Consider the following 27,608-nt stretch of genomic DNA (forward strand, 5'->3'; position numbering starts at 1 on the left):
TGACATTTAAAGATATTTTTTATTAAAATAAAGCCTGCTTTGACAGCAAGGCATGCCTGCTCCTGGCAGCACCCCCATTCCACTTCAAAAACGATGATGAGCATCGGTGACCTGAATGCTGTCCAAACTAGACAGACAAGACAGGGAAGTCGTCTGCTGAACGTTGCAAGGACAAGATAGGCAAGTCCTTCATAATTTCTGCTTCATAAAAAAAGTCTGTCCGTTATTCAAGACTAGAAGGCTGAAGATGATGCTCCAGTGACATAGAGAGGACTTGGGGAACTGTCCAGGCAGCCAATGCTGTCATCTCTATAGTTTTGGAAGCTGCTTGGTGCATGTCCTGCAGGCTCCGGTGATTTTATTCCTCCTCAGGTCTCTGATGGGGTTGAAGACTAGAGCGTTATAGTCTCCCATGTGAGTTTAAATTGTCTAGGATTTAGAAACATGTTTTAAGGTCTATACAAGCTATGATACAGAATGATTTAGATGCAGAAGTTTATACTCACCAAGATTAGAATAGATGATAGAATACTCTGTCCAACGCTGCAAAGTAAGAAGAGCCTTTTATTGGGCGTAAAGGGGGAGCACAGGTGTAATGTTCTTGTGCCCTGTGTGAAGATTCTTGTATTATTCAAATGCAGGTGTCTGTGCCCGCATATCTGTTTGCAATTCTTATTCTAAGAATCGCATGTCTCAATGTTGTGTAAACATTGATCCCAAATAAAGCTAGCCGATCAGCCAATGGCAGAGCAGGGGAGAGAAGATCAGCCAATGGCAGAGAAGGGGAGGGAAGATCAGCCAATGGCAGAGCAGGGAAGAGAATAGGGCTGGGTTTCTTCCCAGCCCAGGGAGAGGGAGAAGGAAAAGGGGAGGGAGAGAGACAGAGACAGAGAGAGGGGGGGAGGGAGGGAGGGAGGGAGGGAGGAAGTGGGGATTTGCTACGGGGACAGAGTCCAGAAGACACCATGAGAAAACGCCTGGAGCCCAGAGATCTAGATCAGTACTAAAATGCAACTATCACTATGATTTGGACTGAGAGGTAGCCAAATTAGCTTAGAGAATTAAAGTAATACTGCTCAGTTGTTGCGCCCTTAAAGCTTATTAAATACATATAATAGTCCAATATCAATTATTTGGGAGCTAGCTGGGTTAAGAGGAAACACTTACTAAGCAGCCACTGACAGGAAGTCGCATCCGACCCAGAGGGAGCAATCTCTGCCCCGCCGCTGTGGGTCTCAGCTACCAAGGGGGTGTGCCTTTGCTACGATGTCCTGCACAGAAGCTTCTCCTCCCTCAGGCCTTGTCCCACCAGAGTTTCTGGAGAGTTTTGCTGAGGAATATATTGCCACCTGAGGGGCCGATTATTTCTTTACTGATGGGATAAAACACCATGGTCAAAGCAACTTCCTGGGACTTAGTGGTTCTGAATGGTTATGTCCATCACCACCACTCTGTAAGCAGGAATCAGAGTGAGCTGAAAATGGTATCTGACTCTTGAAACCACAAAGCCCACCCCCAGTGATGCACTTCCTTCTGCCACACCCCCTAAGTCTCCCCAAACAGTGTCACCAACTGAGGACAAAGTATTCACATGATGGAGACCACAAGGGACATCTTATTCTTTTTTTTTTTTTTTTGGAGCTGGGGACCGAACCCAGGGCCTTGCGCTTGCTAGGCAAGCGCTCCACCACTGAGCCAAATCCCCAACCCCAGGACATCTTATTCAAACCATCACAAGGGGCTTCTGAGGGCTGAACCGATGACCAGAGAGGCCTGGCATCTGCTGATCCTCAACAAGAGAAGCACTAATGATCCAAGTGCAGCAGCCCGGACATGGGATCTGTGTGCGCGTGTGCGTATATGTGTGTGTGTGTGTGTGCATGTGTGTGCACTCGCGCACGTGGGTGAGGGGTGGGCAGGAGGTCTAAGATGCTCTATCTGAAGCAGGCGGTATATTCTACATCCTCTTGCAAAATGTCTATTAGTATATTTTTGTCTGGTATCTTTGGGTGGCTTTTAAAATACCTTACAAATACCCTTCCTTCTTTCCCTTCTTTTCTTCTTTCTTTCTTTCTTCCTTTCTTCCTTTCTTATGTATGTGGTATGTATTTGGCTGGCCCCAAACTCAGAGATCTTCCTGTCTCTGCCTCTGTCTCCCAGGTGTTGGGATTAAAGACATACATCACCAAGCCCAGCATGAGATATCTTAATACTGTAAATATAAATGCCAGTTACTTTGCAGTTTTGTGACGTTTAGAAATGCATGCTTCCCCTTGTGCCACATGCCAAGATTCCCCTTTTGATCTGGTTTTCCCCATCACTTTAAATGCCTGAAAGTCCACTCCCAGTTCAGGATGAAATGCACAGTAACCTACATTTTGTTCCAGTTTTCCCCAGTGCTCTTCTCAGTTTCCACAGTAAAAAAACCCATTTCCACAACCCTGCCCTGCCCGGTCCAGTGCTGCCTCTCACACTCAGGTCCGGTCTCCATTTTTTCCTTCCTGCATTTTAAGTCCAATCACACTGTCTCACACCTCCAGCCTGTGCTTTCCTCAGCCACCAAGGACTTCTCACAAACCCTGCATCCCCTCATAGTGTTTACACACAGCCAGCCTTTGGGAGTGCAGTCTGGAGGTGCACAGTCCTCCTGATGCTTCTCCACCGCCAAACCATTGCTCACGGCCTGCCTTCTGGACTCTAAGTGAGAAACCACTATACTGAATGGTGTTCTCTCTCTCTCTCTCTCTCTCTCTCTCTCTCTCTCTCTCTCTCTCTTCCCCTTCTCTCCCTCCAACTCCCCCTCCCTCTCCTCTCTCTCTCCCTTCCCTTTCCCCCTTTCTCTCCCTTCCTTCTTCCCCTCCCTCTCCCCCCTCCTCTTTGTACCCATGTCTTCACAGAGACCCCCAGAGTGTCCAGTGCCCAGTCATTGCTGTTACTGCAGGCTTCCCAGCTCACTTCATCAGATTAACTGGGACCGACCGACCCTGAGGACAACGAGGACAGTTGGCCTCTTCCATCGGATGAGCATTACAGAAGGCTCAAAAAGACCCAGCATCCCTTGGAATTACAGCACTAAAAGCCTCACAACCAGCTCGGCATCCCCATCACAGAAATCACTGTTCCTGAATTGAGCTTAAGGCCCACACAGAAGGAAGCTGACCCAGCTTCCTTGAGAGAGAAGAAAGCGCTAACAGCCCTGGAACACCTGGACTCACCCCTGTCTGCAGCCCACAAACCCAGGCTCCCTTCTCCACAAGCTCATGGGACACCGCTTAATTTAAGCCTCTTTGTAACAGGCTCCTGCTCACTGAAATCCCACTGTTATTCCTAGGGTGGAAGCATGGGTGAGATGTGGTGACTGTCCCTCTCATCCTTGGTGACACTGAGCAGAAAATTCTTCCTCAGCCTGAGCTCAGGGGCAAGGTGAACAGAGAGAGGAACCTGGCACCCTGAAGCCACAGTGCTCACTGGGCACTCAGCACAGAGGGAGAGCAGGAGCCCCAGAGAGACCCCTCCCTTGGAGATAGACCCTTTAGTGTCTGCCCGTCAGCACAGTCGGAGGATGTCAAGAGTCCGAAGGGACCTGTGACTAGTCCCTCCTGTGCAATCCCAGGAGGGAACAGAACTTTTGTCACGTGGTGACCATGAATTGTTCCTGCCCGGGGAAGACTCAGAGCTCCAGCCCTCCCATCAGCACCCTGGACATACTGCAGGCCCCTGTGATGGCTGGAGGGCTCAGCGGCTACTGATCTGTTGTTTGGGGTATGCTATCCAGACACAATCGGTGCTGCCACATACATGCCTGAAAGCCAGGCTGGGACACCAAGACAGCTGCTGTCCCCAACCTGTGGGCCACACAGGAAAGGACAGTGGCAGGCCAGGCCTAGTCCCTGCAGAGTGCTCCCCCAGTGCCAGCTGCAGACCCAGAGACGCTAAGGAACCACCCAGTCTTGTACAACTGAGTCACATGCCAGGTGACCCTCCATCAGTCTGACCTCACTGGCCAAGGTCTTAAAGCCTGCACGGAGAGAGGCAGAGTCTGATGACAACTAGGGCCTAGGCAGATGAGGCAGGCGGGTGGAGGGTCCTGTGAGGACAGAGAGTGAACACACTGCTGATCTCCACACCATCCAGGACAACCTGTTCAAGGCGAATTCCTGGGAGCTTTTAGTTTTTCAAAAGAAGCTGGGAATCTGGGTTTTTATGTGAAACTTCTCTATTTTTAAATGTTGGCAACAAATTGAGATTTCTTTAAGGAAAAAAAAAAAAAAAAACACTGCAAGCCAACCAAAGCCTCATTTGTAAGCCAGTGGGTTGCAAATTTCTCCCTAACTCTACACTCTTCCTGTAGCTCGTCCATCTGTCTGTCCTCCCTGTAGCGTCCAGCAGAAGACAGGCTTTCCTAGCTGTGGTTGGATCCACCCCTGGCCTGCTCTGGTGTATGTCCTAGAGGCCTGTGAACACAAGCAGTAGAGCAGGGCGGGACCTTTGGGCGGGGTCTTCAGGGCGGGGTCTTCGGGGCGGGGCTAGAACAGTTTCAAAGGTTATGGAGGCTGAGAGCCAGTGAGGTGTTATCTGTGGCTCGACCCTAAAGTTTGCACTGACAGCTCAGTGGCATTGTTCCTATACCTTGTTAAGCCGTACATAATAGGCAAGCTCATGCAGTCACAGGTGCTGCTCATGGCCATGTGACTTGCTAGAGGAATCAGGTGTTAGGATGTGAGCCCAGCCCTGCCCTGATGATGATGGTGCCAGGGAATCCAGATTTCTCTGTACAATGGGAGTTGAAGCAGCTGTCGGGATGAACAGCAAGAACCAGCTGTGTACAGAAAGTGAAACATTCCGTACACAGGTAACTAAGAACCAGGACCCTGGGGAGGCTTTGGTGGGACTCTTGGGCTTTGATCCTCACCCTCTTTCTTTCTTTCTTTTTTTCCTTTTCTTTTTTTCGGAGCTGGGGACCGAACCCAGGGCTAAATCCCACTGAGCTAAATCCCCAACCCCCCTAACCCTCTTTCTTTTTTGAGCCAGGTCTCACTACATAACTGTAGCTGTCCTGGAACTCACAGTGTAGACCAGGCTGGCCTTGAACTCACAGAGATCTGCCTGCCTCTACCTCCAGAGTGTTGGGATTAAAGGCATTCCCCACTAGGCCCAGTTCAGCCTCTTTCTCAGGTCACAGTGAATCTTAGGCACCTGTCAGAAGAGGCTGGGAGAGGGCATGGGGAGCTAGTCATCACAGTTCTGTGGGACCAGATATATACCCAAGATGGCAGACCCAGCTTCCCTCAGTGGCTACTATGCTGGGCACAGTGCAAAAGGCCACTGATGTTTGATCTCATCTGCTTATTGTCTCCCATGAGGCAGGATGGGGTTTCAAGGACACTGTGTGAGGAAGGGGGCGGGGCTTGAGGCTCTCCTGCTCACAGGGTACCTCGAGTGGGGAGGACTCTCATGATCCTCTGACGTGGGCAGGTCATCACAGAGATCTTCTGTTCCAGTGAGGTGCCCAGACAGCCACGGCCAACTGAAGGAAGCTGACAGATGACCTGTTTCTCTTTCCCTCATCTCAGAAGTAGGGATATGAGCCCAGAGTTGGCACAGGCTATAGCTAAAGTCACCGGGCGCACTTGTTCCAGGGCCAGAGTCCAAGCCGTCCCCATTCAGAGGATGTCTGCTGCTAGCATGCTAAAGCCTAGGCATAGGAGTCAAGGCTGTCCTGCACACAAGGTCCGTGGGCTCATCTAGACTACCCCAAGCCAGAGACTTCTGCTTTCATCCAGAAGCTGCAGCCCTATAAGCATGTTGTAAGGCTGAGCCTGCACAATCCAGGGCCTCTTTGTAGTGTCCCTAAATTGCGAGGTTTTCTCTGCAAAACAGGACCATTGGCTCTACCTCTGGCTCCCATCAACCCCTAACTCTGCCTCTGACAGCTCCATGTACCCCTTCCTTAGGAGCAGGAGATCCTTGTAGCTCTTCAGTGTGGTAGGCAGGATCGAAGCACCAGGATGCATCGAGCTACAACAGAAACACCCCTGAGTTGGCTCAGTCCTGGGGGTTTGGGGCGTGTGGAGTGAGGAACCGTGCTTGCTTCATTTCTGATCCATGGCCGTCAGGTCTATACCCAGCACAGAGGACAATTGGCAAATGGTTGGCTGAAAAATATCCTAACAGCCCTCGACCAGGCTCCTGTGGATGCCAAAGTCTTAGCATGTCACCTGTCATTCCAATAGCAGCCCTGTGCCGTAGAGGGACCCACGCCCCCCACCCCCATCACCTCTTCAGCTGCCTGCACATCCCTTTTCCCTCTGTCTCCAGAGCCCAAGGTTGCCCTCTGGTTTGAGCCAGTCCCAGCCAGGACAGCAAAATGCTTCCCCAGCATCTGTGACCTAGTGGAATGGTCCTTCATCAGCCTCCCCCAGCTTAGCGCATCTGATACTTAACCTCCCTTGGAAGGGTCCCGGTTCAGCTCTGAGGGCCTCAGAAGGCAAGGCCAAGATGTGGGGTGAAGCCATGAGAGTTCACCTCCAGCCTCAGGAGGGTTAAACACTGACATCAAGGCTGCCTCTCCTAATGGATGAGCTCTGAGGAGTGCACAGAGCCTAGAAAAGCAATTTCTCTTAACTGTGGCTCCGAGGTTCGTTTCCTGTTTTTATGTTACAAGCCCTTCTAGAACTTTCTTCCCAAGCCATTCTCGAGCACAGTATTGGCAGACCCAGTTCAAAGCAGAGGAAGGGGATGCCCAAAGGCTGAAGGTCAATTGTGTGATAACCCAGCAGACGTAGGACCAGGGACCCAAGAACCAAGTCTCCTTCTTCAGAGGCTTCAACAGTCCTCCACGGATCAAGACCTAAAGAACTTCCTAAAACCAACCTGGATGGAGGCTGTAGCCCTGAGCTGGAGGTGGGAGCCAGGGCAAGGTAACTGTGGAAACTGGAGGCTGCAGGTTAGCTCACCCAGAGTAGGGCCCTGGGATCTTGAAGACCCAAACAACAAACCCAGGAGAAGGGCAGGAGTCACATGGGAACTTTCCACACTGTTTCTCCTTGCAGACTCTAGAGCATTCTGCCTCCCTCATCTGCTCCAGACAGACACCCCAGTACTCACAACAGAGCCAAGCGGCACCCACTTCCAAACCCCACACTTTAGGTGTGCAGGTCACACAGACACACACACACACCTTGTTCTGGAGGCTCTTATCATAGAGCCATTCCTCCCTCTGCCCATGGCCATCCCTGCCCACGGCTTGGTGGGCAAAGCTCAGAGCCCCCTGAAGCATCGTGCCTGGCCCAAGGTTTAGCTGTATCACCAGGAAGCTGGGTACCCACCCGTTACACCTCTAAGACCCTCTGCTCTTCACCTGGAAGGCAAGCAGAAATGTGGGAGGAGCCCCTACTCCTCAGTAAACAGATGGTGGAGCCCGGCGTGGCGAGCCAGTGGTTTGTCACTTGGAGCCTGAACTTCATGGGGGAAGGGAGAGGACAGGACTTCTATGTCTTTGCTAGGAAAGACAGCCTTAAATCCCCGATGAAGACAGGGCTCACTAGAGATAGACTTTGCTGGATTGACTTCTTTTCGCTTGGTGGAACTTACAAATTAGCTGAGATTGACCTTGAACTCCATGGGCATACGCCAACTGTACCCAGTTTAATTGGGTTGTTTGGAGACAGGGCCTTGATAACAGAAGACTAGGCTGGCCTCAGATTTCTGTGTTCTCCTGTCTTAACCTCCCAAGTGCTGGGATTTACAGGCTGCACCAGATAGCCTACAGGGCCAGCTCAGGAAGCTCAGACAGGCACAGGGAGCAGCTGCTTCGCTAGGGCTGGTTCCAAATCCTAGCAATTTAATGTCAGTGCATTCTCAAGCCACAATGTAACCAAAACCAGAAGCTCTTGCCAGCACATTTTATACTCTCCAAGACCTCCAAGTACAAGACTCAGAATCTCAAGGCTGTGCAGAGGCCTTGGAGACATCTGGTCCAGCTGACTTTCCAAGACGGTCCTAGAAGCCAGGGGCCTCCAAGTGGGAATACAACTTGGAGTCCATTCCAGTTCCATTTGAGAGAAGAAGAAAATGAGATTCAGAGAGGGTGAGTGAATGGTGCAAGGTTGCACAGCAAGTCAGAGAAGCACTGAGGGTCTTCGTCTTACAGGCTTGGACACAGCCTCTCTATAGGAGCCCAGAGGAAGTGTGGGAGATGAAAGAGGAAGTGTTTAGGCTAAAACAAGGACTTTCTGGAGAGCTTTTTTGAAAAATCAAACCCGGGGAAAGCAGTGACTTCCCTTATTTTCTGCCCGCCTTCCTCTGGGCACTCACTGCAGCTCCTCACGGCCTCCAGCTCTGTTCGCAAGCTGCTTCCAACCACCCACGGGCTTCCTAAAAACGGTCTCTGCAAGCTAATTCCAGAGGGTGAATGGCAGAGAGTGCCCGTGGGGAGGGGCGCTGCCTCAGCTGGCGCAGGCACGCAGGCGCAGGGCACCACCACAGCAGCCCTGACCCCCCTCCTTCCCCAGAGGCTCCAGCCTCCCCCAGCCTGGAGGAGTACAAGGTCCTCCCTCTATTGCGCAAGACCTGACCTCTTGATATAGGTGATTTTTCTTCTCAAAAATAACTTAGGAAATTATGTTTTTAGACATACTTACGGTAAAATAAACAGGAAGGCAAAAAGAGAAAAATCTGTAAGTGAGCCCACTGAATGAATCGGCGTCTGAGCATCTCCAGGCTCTGGACCAAGCACACGTATAGATGGGCGGGTTCTGTACATGGTGTTCTAACGCCTGCCTTGCCTTGGAGTCATACATCTTTCCGGGTCCACAATTGCAGCTCTTCAACATGGCTCTCAGGGACTGTGTGGCATCCGGCATATGACTATGCCACTCTGTTCAACCAACCTGGAACACTGGAGATTGCAGTGTGCGTCCTAAATCTTTGCTTAGGACAACTTCTTGCGACTTGAATTATGGGTCAGAAGACCCCTGTCTCCAGTGTGTGTGTGTGTGTGTGTGTGTGTGTGTGTGTGTGTGTGTTCCTGTGTAGTGTGTACCTCTGCGTGTATTTGTGTATCCATTGTACATGCAGGGGCCAGAGGACCCTGGGCATCTGCTCTATCACGATTCACCTCTGGTTTTGAGACAGGTTCTCATACTGACCGTGGAGCTACATTGGCAGCCAGCGAGCCTCAGGGATCTTCTCTCTGCACTCCGCCCCCCAAGCAAGAGAATTTATCACTTAAGCCATATTCCCAGCTCCTGGTTTCTATTTTAAAAGTCATAATTCTATTACCTCCCTTTCTGTGGTGACCATAGAATAATTATGTAGTGAAGAAACCAGCTAGGTTCTGTAGTAGCCACCTATAATCGCATAGACTTGGGAGAGTGAGGCAGGAGGATTGTTTAAGCCCAGGAGTTCAACCAAAAGTTAAACAACATATTGAGACATTGTCTCAAGAGAAAAAAAATTAGAAAATAGATAAGGGAAAGACCTCACATGTCTCCAAACCTTTTTTTAAATTTTATGTTACTTTATTTTATTTTATTGTTACAGGGTTTCTCTGTGTAGCCTTGGCTATTCTGGAACTTGCTATGAGACCAGGCTGACCTCAAACTCAGGGATCCCCCTGCCTCTGCCTACAGAGTGCTGGAATTAAAGGTGTGCACCATCACCACCTGGCTCACTTCTCCAAATCTTAATACCAAGATGTGGTTAATTATTCTGTTGTGATGCCCCCAAGGGTGTGTGTGTGTGTGTGTGTGTGTGTGTGTGTGTGTGTGTGTACGCAGGCACATGTAGCAGCACTGCACTATGGGGGCTTCATAAAACTTTGATGTGAATGTGCTATGTGTCAGTAGGTTGGCATTTCTGGCTTTATCGGTGGCAGTGTTGTGGGCTGTGACTACCCTGGTGTAACCACTCTCCTTGTTGGGAACTAGACCTCTTCATTTGCACAAGTACAAGCAGCTCGCTAATGAACGTGCTTGAAGAAGCATCTTCATTTCTCGTCCACTTCTCTTCTTAGACTCTATGCCCCTGACACACACTGGATCAAGGAGTTTTTCTACTGATGGCCTGCCCTATGGTCTTCCAGAAGTGTCTGTGGCAGCCATTGGAACTGAGAGAACAAGGCTTCTGGCAGCTAGCGCCACTCTCTCTGGCTCTCTCCCTTCACAGGTCCCCAGAGTCACCCTCCATTCTTGACCTGAGCAGCAGAGCTCAGGGCAGTCCCAGCACCAGTGACGGTACACAGGTACAATGACAAACCAGGCCAAGCAGATCCAGAGGCTGGCTGGACAGGCCCTGTGTTACCCAGACCTCGGCACTTCCGTCTCTGTATTCCTCCTGGCATTCTTTTTTTTTCTTTTTTGGTTCTTTTTTTTCGGAGCTGGGGACCGAACCCAGGGCCTTGCGCTTCCTAGGTAAGCGCTCTACCACTGAGCTAAATCCCCAGCCCCTCCTCCTGGCATTCTTGTGTTTGCTTATCCCCTCTGGAGTCAGCCAGCCAGTCCTTCTGAGATGGAGGGATGGTCACAAGGATGGAGCCTCCGTCTTTCTACCCCACACCTACAGACACCTCCTTGGACAGCTACTCTGCTCCCCAGCCAGGCTTCCCTCTGTCACTTGACTCAAATGGGTTCTCTCTCCTGGCCTCTTTCCTTGCCCTGACTCTGCTCTAAGCTGTTGGGAGAGATGGGAGAAGCCTGAACCCAGGCGTGACCATGGAGACAGGATAGCTTCTCATCATTCATCAGGGGAGACAGAGGGACTTAGGAAAAGGATGGGAAGACAGACAGCCTTGGCTCCTTCAGCCATGGAGAGAGAGCACGGCTCCTAACTGAGGTCAAACAAGAAAACTATTAATAGTCAGCACTTAGCAGTTCCCAACATATGTGTGGTTGCTAGTATGCCCGAATGTCCCTGGCTTTCAGTCTCAAGAGGCAGTCTCTCCATTTCACAGATGGAGAGGTAGAGGGGGAAAGTCATTAACCTTAGGTCTCAGCCAGCAGGTGGCAGAGCTGGATTTAGAGCCTGCAATCGTCACCTAGAGCCTCTGTGGCTCTGCTCCTGCTTTCTATCTTTTAAGCCCTTGGCTTTCTAAAACCTCTCCTCTGGTTTAAACTGGAACCCACGGTGTCTGAAAATGGAGAGGTGCAGCCTGGTGCCGCTGTGTGTATCCAGTAAAGCACGCTCCCCAAGGAGCCCCTGTGACTGGTGTAAGTGTTTGCAGCGTGGTTCTACAGAATGAGTGCGAAGAACAGTCCCCAGCAGACAGTGGCATGTAGTTGAACGGTGGCATAGTAGCTGGGAATGCAGTTCAGAGAGACTTTAAAGCAAGATGTCGAACCAGTGCCAGCTGTCCAGCTCTGGACAGGTCACCATTTACCTCTGAGCTTCCCTGTCCCCACCAGTAAAGAGATGACAGGTACCATCTTCCCTTGGTGGGCACTGTGAAAACCCTCTGTGCTTACAGTTGCTGTCACCCAAGGACACCAACAGGATTTGACCCTTCATCCAGCCAGAAGTGGCCCTCTTCCAACTCCACCTCTCTGCATGCCACTGGCAGACAGCATCAGTCCCCTTCAGTCTACATCCAGGAAGAGACCCAATGAGCGCCGTCCCTAGCCCCAGCCCATCCCTGGCTGCTATTCTTAGTCCCTCCCCAATCACTCATCGCCAAGCGGTTTTTCCCTCCTAAACTCACTCCGTGTCTCCATAGGAACAGAGCAGGGGGAGGGGGAGAGTCCTCCCCCACGGAAGGGAACTTCATCTGGGGGTGGCTGGGAGTGGCTGGCTGGCAGCGCCCAGTGGAGCTTCCCCCACTGCCCCCTCCCCCCTCCCCAGACCCCTCCACGAACAGCATGTTCCTCCGACTGTTATTTTTAATGCATTTATCCTGATGCTTAATTTATCCGGCATTGTGATCCTATTTAGCGGAGAGCACTCAGTGCTGGGCTTGCATATTCATGAGCCCGTTCATTCATGCTGCCCCCGAGGATGGCAGGGAGGCAGCCACTGACCGAGCAAGAGTCCAGGGATCTTGCTGCTGCAAAGGCTTCTGCGGGCTAGAGGTTAAGTGCAGGAGCTGAAGGCTGTGAGTGCAAGAAACACCATGGTGTCAGGAGTGCCACTGTGCCCAGGCCCTGAAGCCAAAGTGGGTTTAACCCCCTCCCTGCAGAAGGAGTCGGTGTGCCTGCTGGCCTTGAAGGATCAGAGGGGGTCGATCATGTGAAAGGTCATGCTGGTTTCTCTTTTCTATGTTGGGGGTGTGTATGTGGGTACATGTATGTGCTCATGTATGTGTACATGCATGTATAGGTCAGAGATCAACCTCAGGTGCCATTCCTCAAGAATCACCACCTTGCTGTCTAACAGGGTCTCCCATTGGTTTGGAGCAAGCTGATTAGGCTAGGCTGGCTAGGACTCTGCCTGTCTTGGCCTCCCCGGCGCTAGGGTGACAGCACGCGCCACCACGCCCAGCTGATCATGTATCGGTTCTGGAGACTGAACTCAGGCCTCCGGGCTTACACGGCAGGCACTCTGCTGGCTGAGTCATCTCCCCAGCCGCACACGGTTTCCTGATACCTTCCCTGTCACTAGACAGTTACTACTGAATAGTGGTTCCTCGAGGGGTTTAGGCTGTACAAAGAAGGAACAAGGCGAGATGGGCACTCGGGAGTCTGAGGAGACAACGAAGACAGAAGCACTGGGACTTGGGCATGGGGAGTGTTGGGCCAGGCGCAGGCTGAAACACTGTGAACCTTGCCTTAGTTAGTTAGGGTTTTAGTGCTGTGAAAAGACACCATGGCCAAGGTATCTCTTAGAAAGGCCAACCTTATAATAGCTTTAAGAGGCCGGCTTACCATTTCAGGGGTTTAGTCCATTATCATCGTGGCAGGAAACACAGCAGCGTGCAGGCAGGCATGGTGCTGGAGGAGCCGAGAGTTCTACATCTTGATCCAAAGGCAAGAGGAGTCTGGACTTCCACATTCCACACTGGAAAATAAATATATATATATATATATATATATATATATATATATATATATTCAAAGCCCATCTCTACAGTGACACACTTCCTCTAATGAAGCCACACCTCCTCCAATAAGGCTGTCACACCTCCTAATAATGTCATTCCCCATGGGCCAAGCTTTCAAGCCCATGAGTCTATGGGGGTCATTCCTATTGAAACCACCACAAACCCCAGAGGACGAACTTCAGTTCCTGTCAGCCATCCCAAGGCAAAGAGTTGGAGGGTCCCACCTCTGCCCTTCACATTGTGTGCGTGCACAGAGGAAAAAGCAGGGTTCCTGCCCTGGCCTCCTGGTGACTGTGGGAAGGTAGCATGAACTCCACTGAGCCTTGTCAGCACCAGAGCCCTAGTGAAGGCAGAGGGCAGTTTCTCTCAAACCTAGAGGCCTGTCAGGTGCCTGAGATGTGGCATGGTAGCCTTCAAGGGCCCAAGGTAGTAACAGGCCAGAGTTTCAACCAGGAATAAAAAATAAACAAATCAGCAGCCATACTTGGTCATTTACAGGGGTCCCCGCATGGTCTTGGTGGGTCTTCGCGGCCATGGCATGATGAGAGAAAAGTTACAGTTACTTAATTAAGATGGAGACCTGAGGCGCAGAGGAGCCAAGGGCTGAGTTAGCCTGGGGAAGCCCATGGGCTTGTGAAACAGAATGCCTTTGGTACAGCATCCTCCGTGTGCCCTATGCCTGGTGTCCTCAGAGAGATGCTGTCTGTGCTCAGTGGCTTCCCGTGCAGTTCAGGAACACACCTTACAGGTTCTGAGCAGGCTATAAGAGCGCGCTTGAGGTAACCCATGTGAACTTAGCAGCAACCGTGTGCTTAGCTGGTGCTCCTCAAACCCGCTGCTTCCCCTCACACGCCGAGGAAACCCTTGTTCCTTCTAGCCTTTTTCCCCCCACCCCCAAGACAGGGTTTCTCTGTGTAGCCCTGGCTGCCCTGGAACTCACTCTGTAGACCAGGCTGGCTCCTCACTTGGTAGCATTTGCTAATTATTACTGTCAGGGGTGGCATTTGAGAAGCTGCACAGCGCTAAATAAACATTAGATACTATTGTCTGTCTTGGGTCTTCCTCTGTGAAGCACTCAAGTGTCACCAACATCATCTTTGTCTCTGCTGTGCGTTGCTGTCCACCCGGCTATGCAGAACCGGTCCTTAGGCAGCATAGGGAGGAATACAGCCTCTGTTCAGAGATGGCTGCTAAGAGGTGAGGAGGAGGCTGGGCTCCGGGAGTGGATATCACAACAGCTGTGGACACTTTTAGGCTTTCCAGTGAGACACAGCCTTGGGGACCCTGGAAAGATCTTTGCTCTTGTCACTTGGGAAGCTTTGACGCTTCGGAGACCAGAGAGCCTAGAGCCTGCAGCCTACCTCAAGTAGACTAGGGTAATAGAAGCCACCACCACCAAAGAGTCCCAGGACACATGAGGACCTCATTGCTTGTCTGATGGACAGTGGTTCCCAACCTCTCACCCAGACCTGCAGCTTCTTACAAGAGTTGCACAAATAGTCCCCAGAGCCCAGAGTCTCCAAGTGATTGACTTGGAACGCAGGGAGGCCGACTGCATCAAGCCTGACTGTCTGTCATACCACGTGCAGGAACATCGCTGGAACTCACAGAGCTGGAGCCTCCTTCACCAGCGCGAGCGAGCGCGCGCGCGCGCGCACGTACACACACACACACACACACACACACACACACACACACAACCGCAGAGTAACTGATGGCGGCTCACTCACCAGAGAGCAACCTGAGTTCCAGCCACAGCCACCCTGTTGATGCTCAGTTTCTGTGACTCCGCCCATCTCTGCCTAAGTGCACTAAGCCTGGGGTCTTCCTTCCTTCCTTCCTTTCTTCCTCTTTTTAGATTTTATTTATTTTATGTATATGAGTACACCATTGCTGTCTTCAGACACACCAGAAGAGGGCATCAGATCCCATTACAGATGGTTGTGAGCCACCATGTGGTTGCTGGGATTTGAACTCAGGACCTCTGGAAGAGCAGTCAGCGCTCTTAACCACTGCCCCACCCCGGCTTAAGAGGGTTGGTAGGGCAGCTCCATCTTCCACCAAGTGGGACAGTCCTCCACAACAGTGGCTTACACATTAGCTCCCCCCAAACCTTCCTGATTTCTTTTTTCCCAAGTAAACCACTTGCACCAAACCCTTAGCCTTTGGAAAGCAGAGACCCTCCCTCAAACTCAGCACCTTGTGCCTCAGTCCTTTTCATTGACATCTGAAATGCAGGGTCCTGGGACTGCAGGGCAAGGAAGACAGTCAGAATCCCCTGGACAGAGTAAAGACAGATAGTGGGGAGGCAGTTTTGCTTCGGCTCCTCATCAGGAGCCTGCAGCAAATCCTGAACTGAGCGCTCTGCATTGATCCAGGGAGGTGCTAACTTGTCTTCCGAGTCACCGGGTAAGCACCTGCTGTATACTGAAGATTTAGAAAGGTAAATAAGAAGAGGTGTGCTTATCTAGAAAGTCAGAGCCCACTGAGGAAGAGACATTAGTCGACCTGTAGGTGAAGAATTGAGGCATGTTCAGGAGAACTTGACAGGACAGAGCCATTCATTTCTTTTTAAAGACACATTAAGCCCTTGCTGTATACAAAGCACTGTGGATGGAAGAGGAGAGAGGTGGTGTTTATTAAGCTCCGAGTGTATACCAGGCTGAGCGGGTGCCTCCCATCACTTACCTCAGGTTTTCTCACAAGAAGCCCATGAGCAGGAGCCATTGGTGTCCCCTCCATATGGACGAGGTCCAGGAGAGTGATGTAACTTACAAGATCACAGAGCTGGGAGTGGCAGAGCTGGCCTTCAAAAACCTACATCTGTCACATTCCTAACCCCCAATACTATTTTTTCCCCTAAAATCAGACTAAGGTCTGTGGTTTTTGTCTTAAACACCCACTGAGTGAACCAGTTTTAAAGAGAACAAACCTTGGAAGCAAACCAGGCCAGGCTCCCAGCAAGGCTTTACCTGGGTCCAGCTCCTACAGGAAGCCCTGATCCTCAGCAGGGGGTTGAGCCTGGCCCGTGACCCGCCTGCAGGAATACAGGACACCGGAAGCTGCCCTCATTTCACTCTGAAGGGTCAGAAAGGGGGCTCAGGAGGAACCCTGCTCTCCTTGCCTCAGGTGTGGACTAATTCAAGGTTTAGTAAAGTCCCAGGCTCAGCCACTCCCCATGACCTAGCCAAGGGTCGTCATTGCTAGGCCTGCCTGATGGTGGGGGCAGAGTGGCTGGGGCTTTGTTGGAAGCGTCTGTGCCTAGGCTGGTTCCAGTCCCAGCACTGCATAAAACCAGGTATGGTAGCACACACATGAAACCCCAGGGCTTGGGAGGTAGAGGCGGGAAGATCAGAAGTTCAAGGTCATCCTGTCACGGAACAAGTTAGATGCCAGCCAGGGCAGTGTGGGGCTCTATCTTAAAATGACAGCTTAGTGTTGTAGTGTTGTAACCATCCAAAATGCTCACTGAGTCAGAGGCTATGGATTCGGGCAGGGCACAGTGGAGACCTGTGCTCTGTCATGGGTCTGCCCTGGGCAGATTCAGTAGTGAGAGTGACTTGATGCTGGAGTCAATGGTGTGTGATGGCGTCATCAGCATGTCTTTGCCCACATGTCTGACAGCTGCTGCTGCTGCAGGGACTTCAGCCTGGCTGTGGTCCTAACAGCTCTACCGCCCTGAGGCTGGCTCTTTCTGAAGAGGGCTGGTTTGAGCTTCCTCAGGGCACGGTGGGTGGGTTCCAAGAGTAAGAGACCCAGGGCATCATGGGAGTTGTTCGGCCTTCATGAGCTGATCCTGGAAATCACACGGCCACATGATTTCTGCCATCGTCATGGCTCACACAAATGCCACAGACCTCTGCTCAGCGGGGCAGCATGTAGAACTAGAGGTACTGCTGTGGCCTTCTTTGGTCACATAATTTCCTACAAATATCAATGGCCACTGAAGTCAGCAGGTGGTGGCTGGCATCAGATTTGGACCATGTGGGTAAGCAGTGGCCTCTAGGACGAGAGCAGCATTGAACAGGGCAGTCTGCTTGGATGCAGTGTGGCTTGCCGGTGACTTCGAAGATCCAGGCTAAGTGACTGCAGTAGGAAGGCACAGCGTGACCTGTGCTGGGAGAGGGACGGATGCTTCATTTGTTGGTCTGCTCCCCCTTTCATCCACATCCACCCACCTGACTACCTACTCACCCATCCATCCCTTCAGCCTTTCATTTTCCCTGCCCCATCTATGTCTCAGTTACTTATGTTTTGACTCAGTTTACCCAGCTGTAAAATAAAGATTGTTAACTAACCTCACAGGATCATGTGAAGGAGTCAATAAGCCAGGAACTATCAAGTTTGAGGAGTGGTCCCAGTATAAATAGTGAGTGTTAGTACTCAGGAGTGTTACTACCTTGTGAGTATTGGTACTCAGTGAGTATTAGTACTCAGTGAGTGTTAGTAAACAGTGAGTGTTGCTACTCAGTGAGTGTTAGTACTCAGTGGGTATTAGTACTCAGTGAGTGTTAGTAAACAGTGAGTGTTGGTAATCAGTGAGCGTTGGTACTCAGTGAGTGTTGGTACTCAGTGAGTATTAGTACTCAGTGAGTGTTAGTAAACAGTGAGTGTTGGTACTCAGTGAGTATTGGTACTCAGTGAGTGTTAACAAACAGTGAACATTAGTACTCAGTGGCTGTTAGTATTCAGTGAGTGTTAGTAAACAGTAAGTGTTAGTACTCAGTGGGTATTAGTACTTGGTGGGTGTTAGTACTCGGTGAATGTCAGTACTCTGAGTGTCAGTACTCAGTGGGTATTAGTACTTGGTGGGTGTTAGTACTCAGTGAGTGTCAGTACTTAGTGGGTGTTAGTACTTGGTGGGTGTTAGTACTCAGTGGGTGTTAGTACTCAGTGATTACAGTGAGTGTTAGTACTCAGTATGTGTTAGTGCTCAGTGGGTGTTAGTACTCAGTGGGTATTAGTACTTGGTGGGTGTTAGTACTCAGTGAATGTCAGTACTCTGAGTGTCAGTACTCTGAGTGTCAGTACTCAGTGGGTGTTAGTACTTGGTGGGTGTTAGTACTCAGTGGGTGTCAGTACTCTGAGTGTCAGTACTCAGTGGATGTTATTACTCAGTGAGTGTCAGTACTCAGTGGGTATTAGTACTTGGTGGGTGTTAGTACTCAGTGAATGTCAGTACTCTGAGTGTCAGTAGTCAGTGGGTGTTAGTACTTGGTGGGTTGTTAGTACTCAGTGGGTGTTAGTAAACAGTGATTACAGTGAGTGTTAGTACTCAGTATGTGTTAGTGCTCAGTGGGTGTTAGTACTTGGTGGGTGTTAGTACTCGGTAGGTGTTAGTATTTGGTACATGTTACTGATTATAATTACTACTATTATTCACCTTTGTTTTTTTTTTTTGTTGTTCATATGTGGAAAACCAAGTTAAAAGGCATAGCTGGGCAGAGAGATGGCTCAGTGGTAAAGGCACCTGCTATCCAATGATTCATGTGTAATCTCCAGGACTCAGTAAGTGGAAGGAGAGAGCCAACTCCTGGAAGGTGTCTTCTGACTTCACATATGCACCATGGCATTTTCATGTCCACATATGCCTATGCATACACATGTACGCACACACACTAAATAAATACATAAATCTTAAAAAGTCACAATTTTTTTTATAGCCAAGGCTACTGAAATACATGTCTATATAGAGTGGGCAAGCACTGCGTGGGGTGAGCAACAGGCAGGCTTCCGTTTGTGAGAGACATTTAAAGTCAACATCACCGGATGAGCACTTGCCTTAAACACACCCTGAAGTAAAGCTTGCCAGGAAGAACATGATGTCAGAGAGATGGAAAGACATAGGGTGCCGAGGGACCTCAAGGAGAGCGGAAGGAACGAGGGACACAGGTTGGGAGAAGGATGGAGTTCCAGTTGAGGGAACAGGGACTTGGCTCTTCAGGTGATGTCAGTTTCAGACTTATGTGACTGTTACAGAAGAGGCTTCAGAGTAGGAGTCCTGCGGAGGGAGGCACCAGTACTTGGGGGATTCCTACTCTGGGTTTGAGAGCATAAAATATCCTCCAGGGTAGGAGTTAGAGCAGCAGAATGGGAGCCTCCCCCGCTGGTGGCTTCTGCCTGGCACTGGAAAGGGCTTCTCACTGGCCAGAGGCTCCTCAGATCTGTGTGTCTGTGGCAGGCAGTGCTTTGATTTCGGGCTCTCTAAGCTGTCCTCAGTGTTGTTTGTCCTTACATTGTCTAAATGCCATTTTGGAGTTCAATTCCTGAGTCTAAAGATTCTTGTTTTAAAGCAGTTCTGGAAAGTTCTCTCTGATTCTCTGTAGTGTCTAGAGACACCCAATACACATGTTAGACTGTTTCTGCCTGTCCTCCATGTCTATTCAAAACCAAAAACCAAACTCTCTCTCTCTCCCTTCACCCTCCTTCCCTCCATCTCTCCCTCTCTCCCTCCCTTCATCACTTCTTCCCCCTCCCCTCACCCTCCCCTTCCGCTTTCCCTCCCTCCATCTCTCCCTCTCCTCTCCCCCTTCCCCTTCCCTCCCCTCTCTGTCCCTCATTCCCTCCCTCCCTCCCTCTCTCACCCACCCCCATTTCAGATGGCTTTCTGCTGTTCACTGAGGTTCACCTGCAGTTTAACCTTTCAGAGCATTACATCATCAATCACGTTTTTTATTCTCGAAGTGTGGCCTGCTCTTTGTGCAGTCTCCTTCTGTTTTTCTGTCTTAACTTAAGGTGGCTTTGTGTGTGAGAGAGCATGTGAGGTGAATTTAATTTCACTTCCCAGCTAGACCTGTGCCCATGGAGGCTCACTGACCACTGCCCTGGTGCTTGGGGAAGCCATGACTTTGCCTCTGCTGGGCACCTGGGAATATCATGAGCTTCATTTTTATGTTTCTCACACTTAGAACAATTGAACTGTACGTTTGGTTTTTTTTTTTTTCTAAAAAAAAAAAAATTCAAGCCACAAGTCCTGGACTAAGGAGTCAGTTCGTCTTAGTTGGTGAGAGAGATAATTGGCATGAGGTTCGAAGCACCAGAGTGGAGGCCTGAGACGGAGCTAACACTGAAGCACTAGAATCCTAGCACGGAGGAAGCAGAGCCAGGAGACTCCGGTAGCACTCGGCCAGCCAACCCAGCCTATTTGGAGAGGGCTGGGTCCCAAGGGGGACACTCTGTCTCCACAACAAAACAAAACAAAAACCATTCAAGATGGGGTTGGGGAGATGGTCCGGTGAAGAAGATTGTGTGCCACACAAACATAAGGACCTGAGTTCATATCCTCAGAAGCCTCGTAAAAGGCTGAGGGTGATCACACATGCCTGACATCCCTTCTGCTGGGAGGGCCAGGCAGCTGGGGCTTGCTGACCTCCAGCCTACTCCAGGTTCAGAGAGAGATCCTGTCTCAAAGGGCAATGGAGATCCAGAGCAGGACACATGGTGTCCTCTGGCTTCCACACATGAAATGTTATACAAATAGGACCGTGTAGTGGTGTGTGTGTACACATGTGTATGTGTGCATACATTATTTATACCACGTATATATGTGCACCACAATGTAACATATATATATACATATATATATCACAACATATCTGTATATATTCTATACATACATATGTACACCACACACATAACACATATATATTACAACATATGTATATATATATTGTATATACATATACACACACGCCCACACAGTGAACAGCTCTTAAGGAATGACACACACAAAGTCAATCTCTGGCCTCCATACAGCTGCACCACACACACATACACACACAGACACACACACACACACACACACACACACACCCATATACATAAACATATAAACACATTCAAAATATACAAGACTTAGCCGGTTTGATGACTATTTGACAAAATATTTAAATTTGGTATTATGGGAGCCATACATATAGTAAGGTGAATTAATATCTTTCCCCAAAAGGATCCCGCTGTGTAGCCCAGGCTGACCCTGCACTCATGACTCCCGTCTTACCTCTGTGGATCACAGGTGTGCAGTACCCACTGGGTAAAGTGCAATGATTTTGAGTGTGCATTGTATTAGGTATATACACGTGTGTAGTAATTCATCTAAATCAAGAGAGAGAGAATTCTTAGCAGGCAGAGGAAATCTCCATCCAAAAAGGAAACCTCTGTCGTGATGCCTACCACGTCATTGATCTGTTACGAAATATAATACAAATTAGGCTGTGGCATATTGTGTGTCTGTGTATGTGTGTGTGTACATGTGTATGTTATGTATGTGTGTGTGGCCTAGACCAGCAGGTCGTTCTTCAGTGACAGATTCCTGAGAGAGAGGGGATCAGAGGACAGAAGATAAAGAAGGTAGGAGAGACGGAGTCAGGAGGTTGAAAAACTTTGCCTTGTGCCAAGTGTGTTTCTGGTTTAAGACAAGGACCTACGTCCTTCTCCTCAGAGAAAGCCTCAGATCAGCCTGGCTCCCGACGTGTGTGTGTGTGTGTGTGTGTGTGTGTGTGTGTGTGTGTGTGTGTGTGTTTACATTGCATTTGGATACTCTTGCTAATGCAAGCATGTGGTATGGAAGCCAGAGGTCAGAGGTCAGGGCTTTCCCTCAGTAGCTTCTCCACTGGTTGTTTAAGACAAAGTCTCCCACTGAGCTTGGAGCTCACTGATGTAGGTGAACTGGCTGGGGTTACAGGCACACATGGTACCCCCTCATAGGTGGTGGGAATGTAAGCTCTGCTCCCACTGAGCTATCTCTCAGCCCCATTGCCTTGCATTCCTTCACCTGGTGTTTGTCTGTGAGACAGACTGTCAAGAGACTTCCATGGTGATCATCTGGCCTCCTGGTTTCTGAGCACACCACAGTTCATTCATACAGTTAAAGGACATTTGAGTAGTTTCTAGCTTGTCACTATTATAAATAAAGTTTCCACATAAGACTAGGAAGCACTTTGTGTGAACACGGGACTTCCTTTGCTTGGGTGGATACTCAGGAAATCACCCGGAAATGCAGTACATAGAAATGGGCCGGTGTCGCCAATATTAGTCACGTGGTCGGGCCAAATTCCTGAGACTTTCAAGGGCTCAGAGACCTCACAGTGCTCAGCGTGGCTGGGCTTTAATTCTTGCTATTCTGATGGTTCTGTAATGGGATTTAATTGCAGTTGTAATTTGTATTTTCTCATAATTAATGACACAGAACTGGTTTTTACGTAGGTCGGCGACGCTGACCAATTTGATGTGTTTATGTCTGTCCCCTCCCCCATTCCGTGAATTTTAGATTAAGTGGAATTCTCTGGAAAAGTAAAGAGGTTCTTTTCCCCATCTATGGCTCCCCCAGCTTCGCCAGGACAGTGGGTGTGCTTCTCTGGCAATTAGAAGGTCTGCCCTGTGGCACTGCTTCATTTGCAGAGCTGAAACTTGGAGTGTTGAGGCACTAACTGAACAGCTTACAGCATCTGCAAACGTTTAACAAATGACTCCTTCGACACCCAGCTCCAGGACACCCTTGTGTCTGGGGCAGAGCCTCTAATGAAACTAATTGATATTTCTGCAGCAAAACACGTAAATACTCACACTAATTGGCATAAAACAGCTTTGTATCCATTGAGGTCAGATTTTTGCCCACAAATGAGTCAACCACCAATTAACTGCAAAAGAACCTTCTGTCTGCAGGATCCTTGGGTTTTTCACGCTGCAGGAGAAGGGCCATGGGCTTGCGTCAGCCCCTTGTCCACTCGGCAGATGTGGGTAACTTGGAAAATCCTGTCAGGCTATGGTACTCTGTGGTGAGGATTTTGCACTACATGGTCTCCAAGAGCCTTTCGAGTTCTAGGAATCTACTGCCGGATTTTCAGGAAATAAACCGGACATGCAATGCTCACTGTGAACGCTGTACTAGGGAGGCAGAGCATGAGTATCAGGTCTTAGTGAGTTCAAGGTCAATCCGGGCTATGTAAGACCCTGTCTTAAAAACAAATCGGCAGGTAAGGGAGGCTGAAGGAAGGGGTGTCACTTCCTTCAGTGACAAGATGCAAACTGGCGTAATTGAAGAAACAGGGTTTCCAGTTCCTTCCCTGCTGCTGGTGGGGACTTTCTCATAACTGGGACCCTGTGTCCATAGCTCTAAGAAACCAGCAGTGGTTGTGTAGAGGGAGTTTACAGTGGCCAGCAGTGGGTCTAAGATCACAGGACTTGAGTTCCAGGCTGGCTCCCCTCTTTCCACCTTGCTCGTCCAAGCCCCTTGGGTCACAGTGCCTGGCTTCTGGAACCTTCAATGCCTCTGTTTTTACATAGATCTATGTTTACAATGAATCTCCTTTTGTGTAGCAGTCATCAAGATTTCACTTTCTGTAGGGACATCATCTAATTTTGGAAGCTTTTACCCCAAACCTCCATCTCCCAGTAGCCTCACTAACCAGGTTGTGGGTCTGGGACTCTATTCTGCACCCCAATCTACTGCTTCTCCTTTGGACTGTTACTTCGCTAATTCACTTCCTGTAACGGTTTCCCCGTGTGCAGAAGTACCTGTGAGATGCCCACGTGTTGCAGGCGCACATGCTCGCACCGTGTGAGCAGAGGTCACAGGTGTGCAGGTGTACAGAGGCTCACTGTGGGTGTGCACAGCTCCACTACTCGCCCTCTCATGTTTTTGAGACAGGGTCTCTCACTGAACCTGGGGCTCACTGATTGCTAGACTGACCGGTGAGCCTTTCTCGCTGTCCCCCAGCACTGGTGTTACAGACATGTGCTGTCCTGCCTGGCTTTTTACGTGGATGTTGCAGATCCAAACTCGGGTCCTTGTGCTTAACACGGTAGGCTCTTTACCCTCTGAACCATCATCCCCCCAGCACCTGCTAGATGGTGTGTGTGCTTTAAATGTCAGCTTGAGATGATAGTAGATTGCATAGGAGCCGGGAGGGAAAAGACAGCGCTCCCATGTTGTCTTTACCAACTGGCTCCCTAACGTCCTGCACACCCACAGTCTGAAATCACTCCGGGTGGTGACATCACTTGGGACAGTGGCGGAGGAGGATCTACTGGCCTCAGATCTCTCCATGTACTACTTTGCACACAAGTATGTGTGTATGGGCTTCCTCCCTTTATCCCTAATGCCCCTGCCCCACAAGTCATTACCAGTTTACCCTCCGCTTCGATGATTCTGTCATTTCAAAGATGTTACATAACTGGGAACATATTACATGTGACTTTTGGGCACTGGCTTTTTTGAAATTGGCATAAATTCCCTTGAGAGTTGCATTCATGGTGGTGTGTGGACCTGTGTGCCTGCTTTTGTTCCTTTTTTATTTTTTATTGCTAAGTAGTATTTCTTTTTCATTTTTCTTAGTTTTTTTTTTAAGTCAGGGAGTCAGGGTCTGATAATGTAGCCCAAGCTGAGCTTGAACTTGTGGTAATTCTCCTGCTTCAGTCTCCCAAATATTGGAATTATAAACATGAGGCATTCTTTGGCCATATAGCCTAGGCTAGCCTCAAATGCTGTGTAGTATGGCGATTGTATGTTTGTTTATTTTGAAAAGACTTTTCTGTGAATGTGTGTCTGGTGCTAAGCTTGGAGCTCAGGGACTGGCGTGCTCTCGGGCACTGAGCTGCAGCCCCAGCGTAGCACTTTGATGTGGTTTTGTTTTGTTTTGTTTTGTTTTGTTTTGTTTTGTTTTAGAGCTGTTTAAGTTCACAGAGAGGTTGAGCCAAAGATACAGTGTTTCCAATGTTCTGTCCTTCCTGTATAGACGGCTACACTTGTTACAATCAAGAACACCGGTGCTTAGTTGACCCCAGAATCCACTGTTGATTTGCATTTCTCTGTGGGTACAGCACATTCTCTGAACCTGATTCATAATGGCCCACATCCGCCATTGTACCATCAAATGGAGAATTTTCACTGCCCTAAAAATACTCTGCAATTGTCCAGTTCATCCCTTCCTTCTCCCCCAGCCTCTGGCAACCAATGATCTTGTTACTGTCTCTATGATTTTACTTTCTACAGATTGCCATGTGGTTAGAAACATCCTAAGCCTTCTCAGATGGTGAAGAGGAATGGCCCTCATAGACTTGTGTTTGAATGCTTAGCCCATAGGGAGTGGCACTATTAAGAAGTATGGCGGTTTTTTTTTTGAAGTGGGCGTGTCACTGTGAGGGCAGGCACTTTGAGATCTCATATGCTCAAGTTATGACCAGTGTGGAACACTGTCACTTCTGCTGCCTGTGGATCAAGATGTGGATCAAGAACTCTCAACACCATGCCTATCTCCACGCCACGACAACTGAAGCTGTAAACCAGACCCATTTAAACGATTTCCCTTATAAGAATCGCCGTGGTCATGGTGATTCTTCCCAGCGGTAAAACCCTAACTAAGACAGATGGCCTGTTTCACTTAGTTATATACATTGTAGGCTCCACTGGGTCTGCCTTTCATGACTGGATAGATCATTTCCTTTTTAACACTGAATACTATTCCACGGATTGGCTGGGTCACAGCTTTCTTACTCATTCCCCTCTTTGAAGAACATCTTGTTTGCCTCCCAGTTTTGGCAGTCATGGGCAGATCCACAGTAAACATTTAGGTACAGCGTTCTGCATGGTTATGTTCTTATCCCTTGTGGACGCGTACCAAGGGTGCAGTTGCCCAGTTACATGGGAAGGCTGTGTTGGGTTTTGTGAGACGTGCCAACGTGACTTACCACTTAGTTTTCCCATCAGGAGTGTGTGTTCCTGTGGCCTCACATTCCCGGCAGCATCTGACAGCAGTGCTCTTGATTTCTGTCATTCTAATAGATGTGTCTGTAGAGGTACACGGTGTTGTCATGTTGATTTGTAGACACTGAACCAATAAGGGACTGAGCAGTTCTCATGAACGTACAGCCAGCTGTCGGGGTGGTCTTAAGATCATTTGCCTATTGAAAAACATCAAGGAAAGGCTAGAGTGGTGCACAAGCCTTTAATCCCAGCACTTGGGAGGCAGAGGCAGGTGGAACTCTGTGAGTTCAAGGCCAGCCTGGTCTACAGAGTGAGATCCTCACCACAAAAGTAGGGGAAATAGTGAAATGACTCAGTGAGTAAAGACACTTACTTGCCCCCAAGCCTGGTGACTGAGTTTGATCCTTGGCACTCATGTGAGGAAAGGAGAGAACCAATTCCCTCAAACTGTCTTCTGACTGCCACATGCTCATGGCACCCTCGAGAACCTATACACAATAAATGGATGTAATCTTTAAAAAACATCAAGCCATCTCTTCTCCCCCTAAACTCACTTAAATTTTTGTATGTATCTAGGATGTATGTGTGGTATATGTCTCACGTGTATGTGCATGTCTCTGTGGGCAAATAGTCATGTGCGAGTTGTGGCGGTCAGAGGACAACATTGCATGTCAGTCCACAACCTTCCACTTTGATTCAGGGTCCCTTTGCTGTTCACTGATGCTAGGCCAGGCGAGCTGGTCCATGAGCTCCTGGGGACTTCCTGTCTCTGCCACCAGTTTTTGCCAGAGGCATCCTAGAGTTACAGATATACACTACCAAATCTGCATCTGGCTCTCCATGGCTCCGGGGATTCAAACTCTGGTCCTATGCTAGCACAACAAGTGCTTCATCTTCTACACCATTTCCCCAGGTCCTCAATTCACTTTTTCATTGCTAGTCTTTTATACATTCTTTAAGGTTTTCCCACGTGCACAGTGTCACCTGTGAAAAATTGTGTTTTTTATCTTCTATTCCAATTTGCACATTTTTCTTGCCTTATTTCATTGACTATAACACAACACGGAATTAATGTAGTGGTGGTAGGCTATTAATCTAAAGGGGAAAGTGTTCTACTTCCCAGTGGTAAGTATGCTGTGGGCTGTAGGGTTTCTTATGTGCTCTTCATAAAATGAAAAAATGGTGCTAACCATTTTTTGAACTATTGATAGGTGTTGAATTTTACCAAATAAAAATTCCTACATCTTTTGAAGTCACTTTTAGGCCATTCTGTTAAAATGGTGATTCTGAGATGGTGGGTAAAGGCATCTGTCTCCAATCTGACAACCTGGGACCCACATGGCGGAAGGAGGGTACCAACTCCGGTAAGAGGTCATCAGACAGCCATATGTGTGTAGTCCCGTCACATCAATAAATACAAATGTAACTTAAAAATGTTACAAGTGTGCTGGGAATGGTGGTGTGCTCGCCTTTAATCCCAGCACTCTGGAGGCACAGACAGACACATTGCTGATCTGGTCTACAGGTCAAGTTCCAGGACATACAGGGCTACCCTAAGAACAACAACAACACAAACAAAACAACCTCTTACACTTCTTTTTGAATGGCAGACAAGTTGGGATACACCACATTCATCTCTGATTGGTATGATTTTTACCTATTCCCAGAATTGCTAATATTAACTTTTTCTTCAGTATTTTTGCATCTTCATTCATAAAAGTGCTATCTTGTAATGTTCAAAACTTCGTAACCAGTTAGGGCTGAACTCAGACACAGAATCAGGAAGTATTTGCACCTTTTCTTTCTCCAGAGGAATCCTCCCACCACCAACAGGATTTCTCTGTGTAGCCCTGGCTGTCTTGGAACTCAGAGATC

The 27,608-nt window shown here is 49.1% G+C and overlaps 1 long non-coding RNA gene across 1 annotated transcript; it reads right to left on the reverse strand.

Moving 5' to 3' along the window:
* Positions 1-27,006, reverse strand: LOC120101766 (uncharacterized). The gene is made up of 4 exons (XR_005502675.2): positions 25,718-27,006; positions 12,855-12,987; positions 507-543; positions 1-429 (listed from the first exon to the last, which is right to left on the reverse strand). It is a non-coding gene; the product is annotated as an uncharacterized LOC120101766 (long non-coding RNA).
* Positions 27,007-27,608: the final 602 nt, after the last annotated feature.

This window comes from Rattus norvegicus, chromosome 3 (genome assembly GCF_036323735.1).
Source record: "Rattus norvegicus strain BN/NHsdMcwi chromosome 3, GRCr8, whole genome shotgun sequence".
NCBI lineage: Eukaryota > Metazoa > Chordata > Mammalia > Rodentia > Muridae > Rattus > Rattus norvegicus.